At 29.8% G+C, this 18130-nt stretch overlaps 2 long non-coding RNA genes across 2 annotated transcripts; both read left to right on the top strand.

Moving 5' to 3' along the window:
• The first annotated feature begins 4973 nt into the window (after positions 1-4973).
• On the top strand, positions 4974-8098 carry LOC132722657 (uncharacterized). Its single transcript, XR_009624639.1, has 2 exons — positions 4974-5537; positions 7165-8098. It is a non-coding gene; the product is annotated as an uncharacterized LOC132722657 (long non-coding RNA).
• Positions 8099-12473: 4375 nt separating this feature from the next.
• LOC132722658 (uncharacterized) lies at positions 12474-14503 on the top strand. Its single transcript, XR_009624640.1, has 2 exons — positions 12474-13878; positions 14187-14503. It is a non-coding gene; the product is annotated as an uncharacterized LOC132722658 (long non-coding RNA).
• The last annotated feature ends 3627 nt before the right edge of the window (positions 14504-18130 follow it).

An 18130-nucleotide genomic window follows, 5' to 3' on the forward strand; every position in this document is an offset into this window, starting at 1 on the left:
TTTGTTCTGGAAAAAAGAGAGCAAAGCTTGTTATTTTCCATATAGATATTGCAGCATTGAACATTTATCATGTTGCATATTATATAACGCATTTTATGGTGCACAGCATGTTAGCATGTTTACATTTTTATTTTACATTCAATAGTGTGTCGGACAATTAATATAATATTATAAAAACTAGTAAGATATTTGAAATAAAAAATTACAGTACAATAAAGTCAGGACAAATTATACTGATGTGTTAATAAAAGTAAGAGCATGAATGATGTCATGCTATTGTGTTAACTGTATTTTTCTCCCGTGTAATCGGCAGGCTGACTCATGGTTTGAGGCCCGGCCTGAAATTTCACACTTTCCGAACATAACGCCATGCCATGTTAATCGTCGTAAACCATCTTTGCCATGCTGTTGAGGCAGATACATGTACACGTGTTTGCGTTCTAAACGATTACCGAACAAAAATTATTTATGTAATCAAAATTCGAAATTCTAAGGTGAAACATTGCTTGATAAAATAAAATAACGTACAAAATAGTACTAAGATGTACTGAGATTTTGTTTTCAATTTGTTATACATCAAAAGAGAATCTATGTCAAATTAAAGTATAACAAAAAATACAAATTCTTGACAAAAATATGACGATGATGCATAGAAAATTGATACACTTTTTTGTTTTACCCAACATAGATTAAATATACTTAAATATAAGTTTAAAACAAAATTTATTAACATCCTAAGTGTTCAACTGTCAGTATTTGATTAAACATGATTTGTGTTCAGTACAGGGCCTGCTGATGTTTGGTTTAAATGATAAAATATTTTGAAGATTATACTGTGATAACAACACGTTTGATTATCTATAGCTTCAAACATTAACTTGTTAGGTGGGAAAACTGGATACAATGCACACAATGTTAAAGCAATAAAAATATAAAAGTAAAACATCTTTCGTATCTTTTTTAAGCTTCCTTTGCATTTAATGTCTTTTTTGCTGATTTTATTTGTTGTTGTTTTTTGTTTGTTTGTTTGTTTAGTTATAAGTTCGCTAATGTATAATCTATGAAATTCATATTATGCATTAAAGTAACTGATAAAAGATTAGAAATTTTAAAACCCAACTTTTACCCTTGTCATACACGAAGTCCGTCTTTTTACGATCGAAAATATTTTTAAAAAGGAAGGAACTAAGTTTTCCTTTTTTTCTGAATTCGACTAAAATCCATTTTGATAGTGAACATTAATTCCCATACACCGTTAAAACAATCGTTCTCGTCAATCTCCTCAATTATACATTTAACGAAAATATTCATCTTTTTAGAGGGGCGGGTACTGAGAGGAATAAAGATGATATTTAAAAAAAACACATATTTACATTCTTTATTTTTTATCTTTTAAAGTTGGAAACACAAATGAGTGCTGGATTTTTAACATATTGGCATTCGATTTGATCTTAAAAGTAACCCAAAGTAAATAATTGTTTAAGTTTGGAAAAATAATTCAGTCTAATTAGTATAAGTAAATAATTGTTTAAGTTTGAAAAATAATTCAGTCTAATTAGTATTAGTAAATAATTGTTTAAGTTATAAACTTGAAGTTTCAACGAAATACTGTTAAAAGTGCATTCGATACACCGGTAGAAATAAAACTATTGATGTCTACCTCCCCATTTATATATTACACGAAAGTATTTATCGTTTTGGATGTGGGGGAGTACTGGCAACTCTACTAGGGGAATAACAATTATACTTTTGATACAAAATAGATATATACACCGTAACTTATCTAGTTGGGAACACAAACCAGTGTAGGAGTTTAACATGTTGACATTCGATTCAATGCAAAATAAATAGACTTCAAAGTAACTCAAAGTATATATTTGTTTAAGTCTGAAAACATTCAGCCAAAGCAGTGTTGATATACTTTGAAAATAAAACGAAATAGATAAAAATTGAACCCTCATAGACCGGCCAACACCGCAAAATTGAAAACTTCCATCGATTTTCGACCAACCCAAATTATTTAGGAAGGGAATGGAAATATACATCAAACAAAAATTGTGGTTTTGATATTGATATACTAACATATTGGTATGTTTAAAGTGCAGATACAGCAAAAGATTGGCATACACTGAAGATACAGAACTAGTACCTGCATAACTCACTTACCACAAACATTCTCGGTTACTTTACAATAGCATGAAAAATATTGCTTATTTATTGAAACTTTGCCTGGGATTTCACAACAAATAGCTATTTCTGAAAGGACTAAGGATTCAAGCTGAGAATATCTTAGGTAAGTGTTATACTTTTATCTTGTGATTTGGGAATATTATTATTATTATTATTATTATTATTATTATGATTTGGGTTTTTTATTATTATTATTATTATTATTTTCGTTTATCATCATCATCATCGTTAGCATTATTATTATCATTATTATTATCATTATTATTGTTTTTGTTGTTGTAGTTGTTGTTGTTGTTGGTGGTGGTGGTGTAGGTGATGGTGTTATTATTATTATTTTTGTTATTATTATTATTATTATTGTTGTTGTTGTTGTTGTTGGTGGTGGTGGTGTTGTTGTTGTTATTATTATTATTATTATTATTATCATTATTTGCGTTTATTTTATTATTATTATTATATATTATTATTAATTATTATTATCATTATTATAATTTGGGTTGGGAGTAATTCATACGTTATTTTTAAGTGTCATATTTTTTCATAATCATACACAGTACATAATATACATTTATTCTATATATACAATGTTTGAAATGGATTAGAACGAAAGATGTGAAATCTTATATAGTTCTTCTCCGAATGACTTAAGAATGACTTCAAATAATTCATTTCACTTGAACTGAATTTGAATTCTAATGATTTGCTAAGTTACTACGAAATAAAACTGAATCAAACGAAACGATCTATAATTTGATTGGATATATTCGCTATAAAACATACCAAAGGAGCGATAATTAAATTGAAAGACAAGATAAAAAGTATCATAATCTTAAATAACTTCACGCATAATTCATTCATGAGCATCGCATTTCATAAATAAACAACAACAACACAAAAAACACGTAATTTTTGTTCGACTACGTCAATTAAAAAAGTTGTTTATGACGCTGGAAATATTTTCCAAAATCAACGCAACAACACCATGAGTGTATGATGCAATACTACAAACTTCTATTTTGTATACGTGACTTAAATGCGGTCACACACAGTTTACATGCGTAAGTTTACATGCGTAAGTAAATGCTACACTTAACTACCTTTACATCAAAACAAGTATAAACAAATAATGACTTGCATTCACAAATAGTATATGAATCTTTATGTTGCGAAATCATCAGTGTAAAATATTTTATATTTATAATTTGTATTTAATTCTTTATGTGCTACTTATATCCACAACCATGGCATTTAATAACTTGAACAATAAACTGAAGATAAACTTGCATAAAGTTCTGGGAAAAAGTATGCCCAAAATCAAAAAAAAAATTACATTTTATTCAGACACGCTTCACGCTATTCCACTATCATACAGGACTGCAAGGTGCATTATTACCCGATATATGCACAGCACAAGAAAAACGAATGATTGTACGTCATCGTATAACGTAAAATATGACGTAAATAAACCAAATGACGTTAGAAGAATTACCTTTTCGCTAAATGTAGTTTAACATATTTTATCAATGCTCTTTTTTATTAGCATGTATTAATGGAAATATATATTAATTTTTCCTGCATTGTAGTATAATAATGCACGGTTTATCGTATTAATCACACAGACCTATCGGCCTTCGTAATTATATTCCTGCGCATTTGAACTCGAAACGTGCATCATTCTGCAACAATGCACTCAAAATTGATATTTATGTCCTAATATCAATTTTGAGTGCACTAATGTAGAATAATGCAGGGTCGGAGTTCAAATGCGCAGGAATATAATCACGAAGGCCAATAAGTCTGAGCGGGGACAGAAGATTTCTTCCGTCCCGGCCCAGTGTAATTTACAAAGTTTTTTAATAACCCGGGGAAATTTATACTTTTATGCAAGAAATTTAATATTATTCAATTTAAAACACCAAGAAAAAAAAAAAATTATTAAAATATGTTGAACTACTTTGAGCGTAGAATTAATTTTCTTCTTAATTTTCGTCATTTTGGGTTTATTTTTACGAATTTTGACTTTTTTTGCGTGAATAGCTTATCGTTTATAAGGAAATGTCGAAGCGTGTTAAAATATTTTTAAAGAACAATTTTTAAATTCTTTCAATCATTATTGTTACGGATGTTTTCCTTTGAAGATGCAATTAAAAAACATTTAAGTACATTTGGTAAAAGAAAATTTTTGATGTTTATAAAAAAAATCAATCATCAAAATAGTTCGTTGGAAAGGTGAATACTTTTCGAGAAATACTGTATACTAGGACCCCGAGAAAATTTTGGGGAATTTTAAAGCAGTTTACCAGTTTGAGTGTTTAAAAATTTTATGGGGGTTTTTTAAAAAAAAGTACGAAAAATTTTTATTTTTTTTTTCATTCGGGGAATTTGACTGGATTTTCCTTAAAAGGATCCCAAAATGTTTTTTTGTGGGGAGAAAAATCTTTTTCTTGAAAAATTTGAACAATGCTTTATACATTGTAATAGTTACTGCATAGCCTCTTTTTGGAATTCTAAACAGGAATGCGTCTTAAAATATTTACATATATCCGTTATGTTCTGCTAAGTAATTCACCTTTTTTAGAGAAAATCGAACACATTTTAATAGCAAAGTCACAATATCTACAAAAGATGAAAGTTAATCAATATTGCAAGGTTCAAATGATCATAAATGCAAGAACATTTTAGGGGCTTAGGCAATGAATGCGTTCACGTGCTTCTTTATACACAAATAAAGGGGCATTAATAACATTCCTCTATAATATAGTTTAATTATTATTATTATTATTATTATTATTATTATTATTATTATTATTATTATTATTATTATCTGATTAGACTAAAATGATGTGATAAGCCTTAAAATTTTTGGACAACCGCCTTACATATGTATAATTTGTCTGTCATTTTATAACGCAAATGTTTAATAAATTTATATAGCTACATATACCTTTAAGATATATTGGTCAAAATTAGACCTTTATAATTAACATAATTCATACGCAAATGCTTAAAAGCTTTTTGAGTGTTTTTTTAGTAATATTTGTCAATAAAAAACCGCAATGTCCGTTTAATAACAATTGGACAGATAAAAAGTATGTTAAATTCCTATTGGCTGGTTGACTTGACATCACGTTTTATTCAAAATTATGTCGAAATATTCACCTGCGGTTTTAGCTTATTTATAACGTTGTCGGGCGCAGGAATATCGTCAAGGTAAGAATTTTAGAAATCAAAAGTAGGCTGTGCCGAAGTAATTAATTTTCTAAAGATACTGATTTATTTAACTTATGTGAACATGCTTACATGTTCAATATTTTAAAAACATTATAAAATTTCTGAAAGGATAGCTCGTTATTAAGTTACTAGTTATTAATTATAGTCCACATTGTAATTTTAAATTAATAAAATGAGCCGTGTCATGACAAAACCAACATAATGGGTTTGCGACCAGCGTGGAGCCAGACCAGCCTGCGCATCCGCGCAGTCTGATCAGGATCCATGCTGTTCGCTTACAAACCCTATTACAGGTAGAGAAACTGATAGCGAACAGCATGGATCCTGATCAGACTGCTCGGATGCGCAGGCTGGTCTGGATCCATGCTGGTCGCAAACCCATTATGTTGGTTTTGTCGTGACGCGATTCAAATATCAATTTGATATCCCAAAAGAGAAACGGGAAATATTTGCATTAGAAAGTGAAGACGACTCAATCATAAAAATTAAGATCAATTCATATCATTTATCAAAAGACATATTTTGTTTAGTGTAATTTTTGTTAGATATTTTTTATCTTAAAGTCATAAATTTACCAAATATAAAATTGCAATATCAATTAAATCTTTCAAATTTTTAATTCATTCTCTGCTTCAAAAATACCTTTACTTAAAATGACAATTGTTCTGCAAAATCGTACCTTTAATTAAAGTGACAATTGTCTTGCAAAATCGTACGTTTAATAAAAGCAAAATTAAAAACGGTTTACTGCTAAACTCAACTGAAATTGCATTATTCGTGTTCTTTTTTTTTTTGCTTTTTTTTTTGTTTCTCAGTATTACATTTAGTTTCAAAAAGAATATAAAAAGTGCGTAAATCATCTTTATTTGTATTTTATCATACTTTCTGATATGCAATAAAAACTTTTATTTATTTATTTATTTATTTATTTATTTATTTATTTATTTATTTATTTATTTATTTATTTATTTATTCATTTATTTATTTATTTATTTATAAAAATGTTTTTTGAAAATAGATTCTTTTATTTCATGCAATTAATACTTATAATCATATTCTTTAAACAGAAACACATTTGAATTGCTTTCTAAAACATAGAACTAATATTATTACTTTATTATTGAGAAGAGACAATACTATTACCTTATGTTTTTATATCTGTAAAAATATCTTTGAGTATTTGCCTGTTTTTCTGTCAGTTTTCATTTTTTTTATAGACAATTAATTATTTTCTTTTAAATTAAGTGCACTGTAAATAAATACCCGTACACTAACAAAACTGTTTAAGATTGATATCATTACAACTTCGTTCTAGTTTGAGCGGTCTTTTCAGTTTCCATTTTGACAATTTCTTAAAAAATATTTATTCCCAACTAAATAACCAGCAGGAAATCATAAAAACGAAAGAGGGCTTGATAGAGTTCATATAATCGTATTTTATAAGAGAAAAAGCACCAATTTATAGAGAATCAAACAGGCATGGGTCCGAACATCTTTTAGTTATTAAACCGTTGTCATGAGAAACACACATATATGTGTAAGTAAGCAAGCTTGTTGAGAACACAATATAGAAAGGAAGTTTGAAAAGAGAAGGGAAAGAAGAAACAGGCAAACGTATATGATCTAATATTTAAATGTTAAATACTTTCATTGATAAAGCAGTGTGCTCTTTTTGAAAAAAAAATGACAAAAGGTTATCGTTCCAGTAGAATAGAACATTAATGCCGTTTTTTATATTTTTAGGTAGAAATAGACAGAAACCAAGGTGTGTGAAATAATATCACTCTGCCAGAACTGATGGATATATCAAAAATGTGTGTCAGGATATTGAAAACAGTAGTGTTAGTTTTATTATTTGTGACTTTGGCTTACAGCCTGTGTGCAAGTGTCGGTTGGGTTGGGTGTGTGGACAATGGATGTTCAAAATATGAAGAAGGAACATGTCAAAATGTTGGAAGAAGACCAAGAAATATATGTGTTTGCACTATAGATCACTGACATATAAATATGAGACCTCGTGCTTTCATTGTTTTCGCTGATGGAATTACTTCGATCGGACCAAATTGAGTTTGAAGATAGACTTGAGCAACGGATGAATGATAATTTTGCAGAATCCGTTTAGTCTAAAATAGAATCTAAAACTTGGAAATGGAAAAATGTATCATTATATCATCTCAAATACATGTAAAAAGAACTCATTAAAAAAGGAAGTGTTAAAGTAATCAAGATTTTGATACTGACATAATCTAACATCTAAATATATTTAAGATAAGACATAGAAAAAAGAAGAAAAGGATGCTACGAAAAAAAGAAAAGAACACGTTTTCAACCGCTCGCTGTCTAAACTATGCCTACAAATTAACAGGTCTGAACTTATCATGTAAAGAAGAAAAACATTATTCTATTTGCCTTTCTGTTTAACTTTCAACATCTTTCCATGAATATAGTGTTTCATCGTTATGTTTGTTTTCTCTATTACATTTGTTCAGAATTCATTGCATTTAATGGATGAATTTTGATAATATTTTTGTGTTATTATATACATTTTTATTATTTTCTTACGCTTTACATGGGATAGAAATCTGTTTACTCAATATTTTGTTTGAGCTGTTGCCATTCATGCATTCTTACAAGAAATTATGTCTTTAAATAAAGTAAGAAATAAAAGTTAAATTAACATTGTCATTAAAGTGTTCTTATCTTTCACTGATCTCCCCTGTTTGCTCTTGCCATTTGCATATACTAACAACAGAAAAGGGGAGGACCCTTGGAAGCTTTTAAAACAAAATAACATGAAAATTGCAAAGGTCAGTTTCACAAGGGATCATCAGAAAAACACAAAATGCTGTCCGCTATCAGCGGCTTTAGCGATTTTCAACAGCAGTATTAAGTCTTCCATATTTTATGTGCTGTTACCAATGATTCCTAATGTCCTGAAGAAATATTACAACACAAAAGTGACGAACGGACACATTTTTATTACTGCCATTGATATAATTTTTAATCTTTAACTGAACAATTTGCTATGCAATGGATCGTAATAATGGTCATAATTTTACAACCATTTCATTGATAATTATGTGTCATCTGTGTTATGCGTTTAACATGTCTTAATTTAGATTGCTTACACAACATTTATTTTAAAACACTTGACTGCCACGTCCGACAGGGAGAATACACTTGCCTATTTCTGGAAGGTTCGTGATATTGTAATATACAGTATCCGTTCAAATGTATATGGTTGTCAACAGAAATCAATTCGAGCAGGCCTCATTCACCCTTTGTATACATGGCGACTGAATATGTTTTTCATAAATTGGCATTGCGTTCTATACAAATAATTATAAATAATAAATAACAAAAAAAAGCATTTTATTTACATTATCATAACAATTATATTATTAATTAGGATAAATATTGAAACCATCGTTGACAAATAGCCAGCATTTAAAGTATAAAGCAAGATATAAATATATACATACGTTTTTTCGTATACACATTTTTGGAGGTTTGATGAACAAATACAACATGTAAATACATACAACAAATATTCTGTTCAACAGATATCGAGATTGACAGATTTTAGAATACAAAATGTATTAAAAAGAAACAACAGAAACGTTTATGTAGTTAATAAATATAACGTAACCCTAGGAACATGTGTTTATTCAAAATTAACAATCAACAGACAAAACATATGTGTGTCAATCCTATTCAGCTGATTCTTCGCCAATGTTGAACTTTTGCAAATTATTTTAACTGACAACAAGTTCGAGTTGAAAAATTCATAATCTATTTGCAATTTAATTGAATTTATCTGCAATAAAATTGTAATGAAGTACATGTAAATAAACAGCATCGTAAGTTGCACAAATTCCATTCATCTTGTAGAAGAAAACTGTTTCAAATTCAACAGGCCAAAGGACCATGTGTACATTTTTGTATATAAACAGCAAGTCGTGTGAGAAATCTGGAAAAAATATTTGTATTGAGAAATAGATAAAATGGTGCGTATCGTGTATCAATCGGAATGTCCTCGGCTATTATTTATAATAACCTCGGAAACAATACAAAGTGAAAGTAGTTCTACCCCGTGATTTCAGATGTTAAGAGATTATCTTCGATAATGCAAAACGAATGTTTATATCCAAAGAAAAATATAGTCTTATTCGGTACATTTATGATTGAAAATATGTCTGACAACCATTTTTAATTTATTTGACCATTGATGTACAATTTCAAACAAATCCGACTAAATGTCAACAGGTTGGCATTTTGTACTTTCTGTTTCTACAACCATAATGATAAGTATATAAATAATGCATTGTTTACTGTTATATCTTTGAACTTACTTACTTTAGGTGGACGACTTTTACTTGATATTTCTGATTACCATTTGTTTACATGTTTAGTTTCTTAGTGTAGGTTAGACCGAAATACCGTATCCGTTCTGTGTATTCCTACTATTGTGTTCGAGGTCCTTATCCGAAGACTGACGGAAAGGGCAGAAAAGTTGCGATTGTGTCGTGTGTCTGTCAATTACATGGCGATGTCCAATGTAAGTAGATTACAAGCCAATCTGCATGTCTGAACTTATATTTTTAAGAAAGCTTTTTCCGCGTTTCAATTTGCAATAAACTGTTACTGCCTGTCACAAACATATGTGTATAAATATGAAGACTGCGGTTTTGCTTCCCTTTTGAGAATATAAAGATCACAAAGACTTGTTAGTTAACATAATGATTCTTTTATTACCTTATTTGATTTATATTAACACATCTCACAAAGGGTCTCTCTTCAGTAAAATTACTTCAATACATATTTTCAGTTCTTCCTTATCACTTTTACAACCTTATTTGATTAGTATTTATTAACACATGTCACAACAATGTTCCTTTTCGGTAAAAGTACATAACATACTTTCTGTTGTAATGTTGACAGCAAATTCAAATATTTATTATATCTATACATGTGTGAAATATATAATTAATTTTATAACTTTTGAAAAAGATATGAAGCAAAATTATTTTGTGAAAAAGAAAAAAAAAGGAAAAAGTCTCTGTTTTTGGTTCAGTGACACGCCAGTAAAAATCTACTATATCATTTATTAACAGGACGTTTGTTAAAGTTAATTTATTACAAAATTATTCATGTAACCTAATTTACGTGATATTTATGAATGAACCACTTGACATGCCGGTAATATGTAAATTCTTCTGCATAAGTTAAGAATATAAATCATGCCCGACATTTGAAAATTGTAGAACAAAATCATTTTCGATTTCGGACGTCTTTTTAATAGTTATCATTATAAATAATAAAATCGTGCAATATAGTTTTAAACTACATGTATTCCATATTAAACATATATATAATATAAATGCTCTGTTCCAGTAGGTCTTTTTTCATAATGTTTTTTTTTTTGTTTAGTTTCAACATATTCTCAGAGATATATATATTTCAATTTACAAAAGGCACAACGCATTTCAAATATTCTTTTAAAAACATGATTAGAATGAAAACACGATATACATCTACAGACAGAAGACCACTCCCAAACAAATGAATAAACGCCGTACGCCGTTTTCCTTTTTTTACCAGCCAGTTAATTACAAATCCAGTTGTGAATGATCTTAATACCATCGCACTATGCATGTCGCTCTCCTATCATTGCAACACTACAAAAGATGCCGATTCAGAAGGGATGGTTGTTTAGCCCCCAAATGTTTTACGGTCACAAAATGTAAGTTTTACAACATTTCAAACTGTCATATTTATAAGAAGCCTAGTTATTATTATTCTATTAGTAATATGCTTGGAAATTAACAAAAAACTGTCATTTAATGCAATTCTATCTGTTATATATTAAAAAAGATGTAAGATAATTTACATGTACTAGAATGAAGATATATCATTTCATTAGATCATGACAGTTTAAATATTTCTTAAAACATTATCATTTGTCACCTACTTTTGAATAATGAATTGCAAAATATTTTATATAGGGCCATGAATTTTAGATTGTACAATGTAACAATGAATGCATTCACTGCGAAATGTGAAATGATGAATTTTGTACGTTTGCTATGACGCCGGAATATTTGACCAACTAACAATAATATAAATAATGTTAATTATAATATAATAATTGGCAAATCAATTTATCCGAAGATGCTTGAACACTTCAAACCATTCTCCAATGTTAATTAATTAAAAAAAATCAAAGTCAAATATTAAACTTTTAAATTCATTAGCATTAAACAACAGTTCCAAGCTTTTTTTATCGTTTGTGAATATCATTCATACTTTGATCTGTTTTAATTTCTTTTTTAAATGATTTCGATTAATTCAAAATATTATTGTTTGCTTTGTTTTACTAATACTAGTAATACCCAGTGAAGAAGGGTCACAAAGTGCTTTCATGAATTTGTTAAAGGTGGTTTAACTAATGATATGATCTTCAGATTTAGAATAACGCGCGCGTTCATTGCTCTTTTTCGTCCAATGAGGAGGCCTAAATTTGATTTTTTTTCTGATTTCGTATAAATTCTCTCCAATAGAATTTATTTTAAGTTTTGAAACATGTGTTTAAGCGTGCGAGCGCCTAAGTAGATAAACAGCTAAGTTAATTACTTTAAGTCTAAAATAGCCACAGTCACTCCTACGTCGCTTCTTTTGAGTTGTTTATATTGTTTATTTTGTCATTATTATTAGCGTCTATTTACAACGTAAACAAAATATTTCAACTATTTGCTAATGAATTCTACAGATATAGATCTATAATATGTATATTTATTCGACTTTTGTATCATGTCTACATATATAACAGTAACAATCTTTATTTAAATCTAATCATTGCATTTGAATGAATCAATAAAACATACATACCAATTAACATTTAATGCAACAACACAATGGCTAAATTGTAAAAGATGAAATTGAGGATTTAAATCATCATTTAAAGAACATCACAAAACAATAGAAAGCTCATGTATCGACAGTCTAGCGGTCAAATCAAAGCACTAAATACAATGATTTCATTAATTCCGATATAAGCGGTAAACAAAAATATGCTAACAAAACCATCTTTGATTTGACTTCATATAGTATTTGTACAGTCACACGTGACCTATCTGTTAAAACAAAACACACCTTTATTTTATACATAAAGTATAAAGTGACATTCTGCTTATTTTTGTCATTGTTAAGTTGAGATGAATTGACTATATATTTCAGAAGATTTACTGTTATAATGGAGATTGACCAACAGTTGATACTGGAAAATGTTTTGTATAAAATATAAATCTGCCTAAAATGTAAAAAGAAAGTCCCATTCTTTTTTATAAATTGACAGATAAATTCTGATGAATATAAATGTCACACAAGTTATATATCATTCATGCGAAGTAAATCATAATATTAAAAAGAATTACAGCATAATGTAAACTTATTTTGACTTTCACCTGTTCACTCACTAGATACCATAAGATGGGCATAATACCACTTTAAAGAGAATAACAATGTTTCAGGCATAAGTTCAGAGACTTGACAACAATCTACGCAATTGGGCTATTTAAATCCATCTCTCGTTCTCAAAAGCAGTCTTTCGTTCCGAATATGGCAATCAACCTTATGGCTACATTTATAACATCCTTGCGCCTAGGTGAAGTGAATAACTACTAGTAATCGTAATAATTTGTTGGTGTTTCAGTGATTAAGACGACATCCTTGCGGTCACATGGTTGCCTTTCAAGCGGGAAAACCTCACATAACCATTCGTGCAATTTTTCAGGGATGAGCGGGCACCTGAGAAAAACCTTCGGCCTTCCTTTGTCGAGCACGTGATCCAATCTAATTATATTCGAATCCACGGAAAAGAAGAAAATGTTATTTAGACTCAACAACCTTAACCACTTGGCCATGCAAGCCATGTAAAGTGAAACAATGTAATGTTAATACCTTGCCAAAGGAAATTAGTATAGGATATGAACCAGACTTCTCCGTCTCGGAGCTCCTACCACTGAACCACTGCCAACTATTGCAACAAATAAGAATGACTTTTTCAGTAATCATCCGAACACTGTAGAAGACCATCCCTTGTGGTCAAATTATCTTTTGTCCTCAAAGATAATATAACTATCTGCGAAAAACCAATCCTATGTTTTTAGCAATTTGTATAATAATAATAAGTTGTAAACAATAAATTTAGTACGCGGAAGTAGTTAGAACGTAGCTTAATTCCGATTCGTCCAGGTCAGAGCACGATCGCCGTTATATTTAAATATGAAACGATTCAACCGAAATAATAATTCAACCGAAAATTAATGTTAAGTGCAGTACCTTTAAAATAGCACGCTGTATAGATGATAAAATACATATTCATGCTATTTACCGACTAACATTCTCTTTACCACACTCGTTTCATACAGATAGACGTGCATGCTACTTCTACTTTGAGTAAGTTGGGTGTTTTTATTATTTTTTTTCATAAAAGTATTCTTGTGATTTTTTTTATTCATTTATATTTTCCCCACAACAAGTGATGAATTTACAGCTTTATTTTATTTTATACTATAACATTTATCTTATATTATAAAGCTTAACAATTGATAATTGATTGTGGATGGTTAATAATAACAATGATATTTTGTTTGAAATTATGCAATATATTGTGCTCTTATGTTTCTTTTTTTTCTTTTTTCATTCACCGATTTTAAAAACGATTCCGGTAAATGTTATTCTTATATTTCATACATTCATTGCAGGTATACATCTGCGTTGAATACAACCTAGAATAAAATGGATTTTACACAATTATTTCGTGAAATTTGGAGAACGTTATTTCTAGTAATAATATCTTTTTCCTTCGCACTTTGCTTATGTACAAGTATTGGTTGGGTTGGATGCGTGGATCATGGTTGCAGTGACATGGAAGGTGGGAAATGTGAAAACTATGGGACAAGACCTCGTAACCTTTGTGTGTGTGTTATACAGTCTTGATGCGAGTGGAAAATAGGATTTATTTTTCATTTAATTTATTTCATTTTTTGTGCCAATTGTTTCCGAGGTAAAAGACCAAAAACCGGCAATGTTCTGTTTTAATGGAATATTTTCAAAAGTGTATTTGGGCCTTGAAGATCAACACAGCGATGATGCAACAAAATTGAGTTCAAAACTGTTTCAGACACAAAATTCAAACAACAAAAAACAAACATTAGAATAAGATTTTTACGCAAAACCTAATAAATGACCAAATGTTCACAATGTGGATTATTTATCTAGTAGACTTATGCTTCCACGCTTGGTAAAAAGAGAGTATGTGTGTGTTTTCTTCAAGTTTTGAGCATTCGAGACATATTGTTATGATAATTGTTAATATGCTTAAACGTTTTGATGAAGATAAAATGCGGAATCATGTGATTATGTGAAAATTTTGACAATGTATTGCTATTTCGGATATGTCAATTAATAATAATACATGTTTTACGGGTATTTATTCTCACGCTTATTTAAAAGTGCATAAATCTGTTAAGAAGAATGAATGCCTGAGTGAATGAATACGGAATACGTGCTATTTTTTATTATTCGAGACTGTTGTTAAAATAGGTCAGGTCACTGGGTTACTTGCAATAAACGTCTTTGAATATTTTAAATTCATGCTTTTGTTCAGTTTAAACATTAATTATCATGTAGCTTTCAGTATTTCATCAATCATTGTTATAAAATGAAACACGATACTTATCATGAACGGAATTAAAAAACTTTTTTGTGAAAAAAAAAATGTTGTCATTATTTTTATTGTGACGATCCTACGTAAATCTTTGCAATATTGTATGTATGAATGACTTATGACTTCGGAAATTCATCCCATGCAATTTAAATTCAAAAGAATGTAAAGCAACTGTAACTAGTCTTTTAACAGTTACGGTATTTTGAAAGAGTCAATGCCTCTTTTAACTGACATGTACATGAATACCTTTTCTTGTTTTTTTAAATTGTTTTCCCAAGGGATAGGCACGCACTAAATATCGGTCAAATTCATATTGCAAAGCGAGGTCGTTAAGTGTAACACATTTTAGATGGTATGATTTGTAGTGGAAATGTTTAGCGCGCACGTGGCCTGGTAGTAAAAAGTTTAAAATGTCAAAGTTCAAGTTTATCATCCTATCCATATATAATGTATAAATGTCCATGCACAACTGTGTCCAAATTATTGATAAAGTGGGCTACTTTTCAAGTATCGTCGCTCTGTGTTCCCTATCTTCATTATATGATATATTATTAAGTAAGGTCTTTAATACAAAATGTCTTTAACGTGACAAAACATTTGTTACTTTTTAATACGTCCAGCGGTATAAACGTTTTTGTGTTTTGTTGTTTTGTTCATATTAGTTACTTATTTAGTTACTTACTTATTTACTTACGTACTTGCTCTGGTCCGCTTACTCGCTCGCTCGCTCAATCAAGCAAGCAATCAAGCAACCACCCACCCACCAGTCAATCAATCAATGAATCAATCAATCAATCGAACATTAATTTATTCACTCGCTTTATCTCTTACTCACTACGCATTCAGGCGGACACACGTAAACCATCAAACTGCGTGACGTCATTCTTCGAATAGATGAAGATTTATTTATCTGATAAATGAAAAACGAAAACAGCATTTCTGAAAAAATAAACAGCATATCTGAAAAGTAAAATATAGTTTTCTATCTCAGTATACTAGTTTGATAGTTGAATGTGTAAACAAGAAAAAGTGAGAAAATATCTTCATGAATAACAAATGTAATTGAGATGAAATAGGTATCTTGCTGGCTTGGTTTAATGGAAGAAACAAAGGGTTTGTTTCTTGCTGAGTTCCTTGTTTATTAGAATTCAATTAAAATTCTACATACATCTATATCAATGATCAAAACGAGATATATAAGAAAAAGTTGCGAGTTGCATGAAAACATACACACTTTGATGTAAGATGATGTAAGAACAATTACTAATGATAAAATTGGAACAGCATTAGGATACCAAGTCAGGATATAAAATTGTTTTTAGTTTGATAAACTGATGTAAATTTCTAACGCTACATCATCAAAACATGAATTGAATTTCACAATCTACATGCCACAGTCAACAACATATAAAAATGTGCACGTACACATTTCTATAAAAATAAATATCGTTTATTTTAAGTTCACATGATTCTAAATTGGATTGCATCACTTAAGCATCAGGATAAAAAGTATTTCATAATCCCTTCAGGCGTAAAATATCGCAAGTCATTCAAAATGTCAAGTTAAGTTCAAGATGACAAAACACCTGTAAAGTTTGGCAAGTATTCACTATTTATAAAATATTATCGTGTGTTGGTGGGGAGCAAAATGCTAAGTTTTCAGAAGTAGCTACAGGTGCTGTTATTTGTCACATTATTTTTTTTTAAAATACACAGTGTGTTTACATTGATAAGACTGTTGCTTTCTTGAAAGGGCAAGTTACTGATGCTGAAGTATACCGTTTGATAATTCAAGTAGACATTCAACGCTGATTCTAATATCAAATAATTGAATTTTATTGTTATTGTTCCAATAAATTCAACTTCAACAACATTTAACCACTATTCTTTACTCAAATAATGTCATATGTGTGTGTCAATGACTTAAATAGTTTAAACAGGAACTTCAGCATCTAATCATGGGGGGTGCTTTTAAACCTGGGCATTCTTATGTTCAGTTGCATTCATTGTACCTTATCATTACCACTGCTTAAGATTTTTATTCTGCGATAGAAAAAACACTTTGACGGGTTTTCCTAGATGGTCTGAATAGCTTAATTGGCCTGGCGACCTTAATCACTAGGCACAAAGTCAATACTCTCACCAACTATCTACGCACAATGAACTGTTTTCATAGTAGTTTCCTGGTTCCATAAAAAAACGCCGATAATCTCTTTTTTGTGTATCCGTATTCTTTTTGGTAGTTGAAAGTTGAACCAGAATCCTAGATAAAAACTAATTCCGTATCCTAATACCGTATGTCTGCAATGTACCTAGATTAAAGAGCTCTCAAGCTAGTCAGTACCATTTTTGTTTGTTTTTGTTATCTTTAATGGCAACAAGGTAGAAAATGTATGACAATATGATAATGGATTGGGTATGCTGTTTTTGTTGTTGTTGTTGTTTTTTAGGGGGGGGGGGGGTGCAGAAGATACACTCTGTTGGATGTTGAATGGTTGATGCGTCGCTATTAAAGGAACGGTGAAACTATATAAGCATAGATAAAGCCTCACTCTGCTGGAGACTCAACAGTTGCTATTCTGCTTATCGACAGTGTTGATAAGGTTATTTAGTGTTTCTTCCGATTTATAATTGTTTACGGTTGGGCACCTCTCTATTATTTAATAGGTAGAAATGCATTAATCATACATATGTAATTATATGAGTAGGAGGAATAAGAGGTGTGTGTCAACGAAAAACGAACAAAATATAAACCTGTTCCATATGGAATGTAAGACGTTTCATCTGAAGACTGTTTCACACTTAAGACATTTTAATCTTAAATATTAAAGATTTTGTGGTTGAGATGTCCGACAAACAGAGAGTTAAACAAATATACTTGACCTTATTTTTATATATGTTTTGTTATTGCATTCTATATTTTGAAAGGTGAAGGATAATTTAACGATTTTGATAACATACATGGTATCTGACAAAGAA

The sequence above is a fragment of the Ruditapes philippinarum genome, unplaced genomic scaffold (assembly GCF_026571515.1).
Source record: "Ruditapes philippinarum isolate M1 unplaced genomic scaffold, ASM2657151v2 ctg3513_1_1_1_1, whole genome shotgun sequence".
Taxonomy (NCBI): Eukaryota; Metazoa; Mollusca; class Bivalvia; order Venerida; family Veneridae; genus Ruditapes; species Ruditapes philippinarum.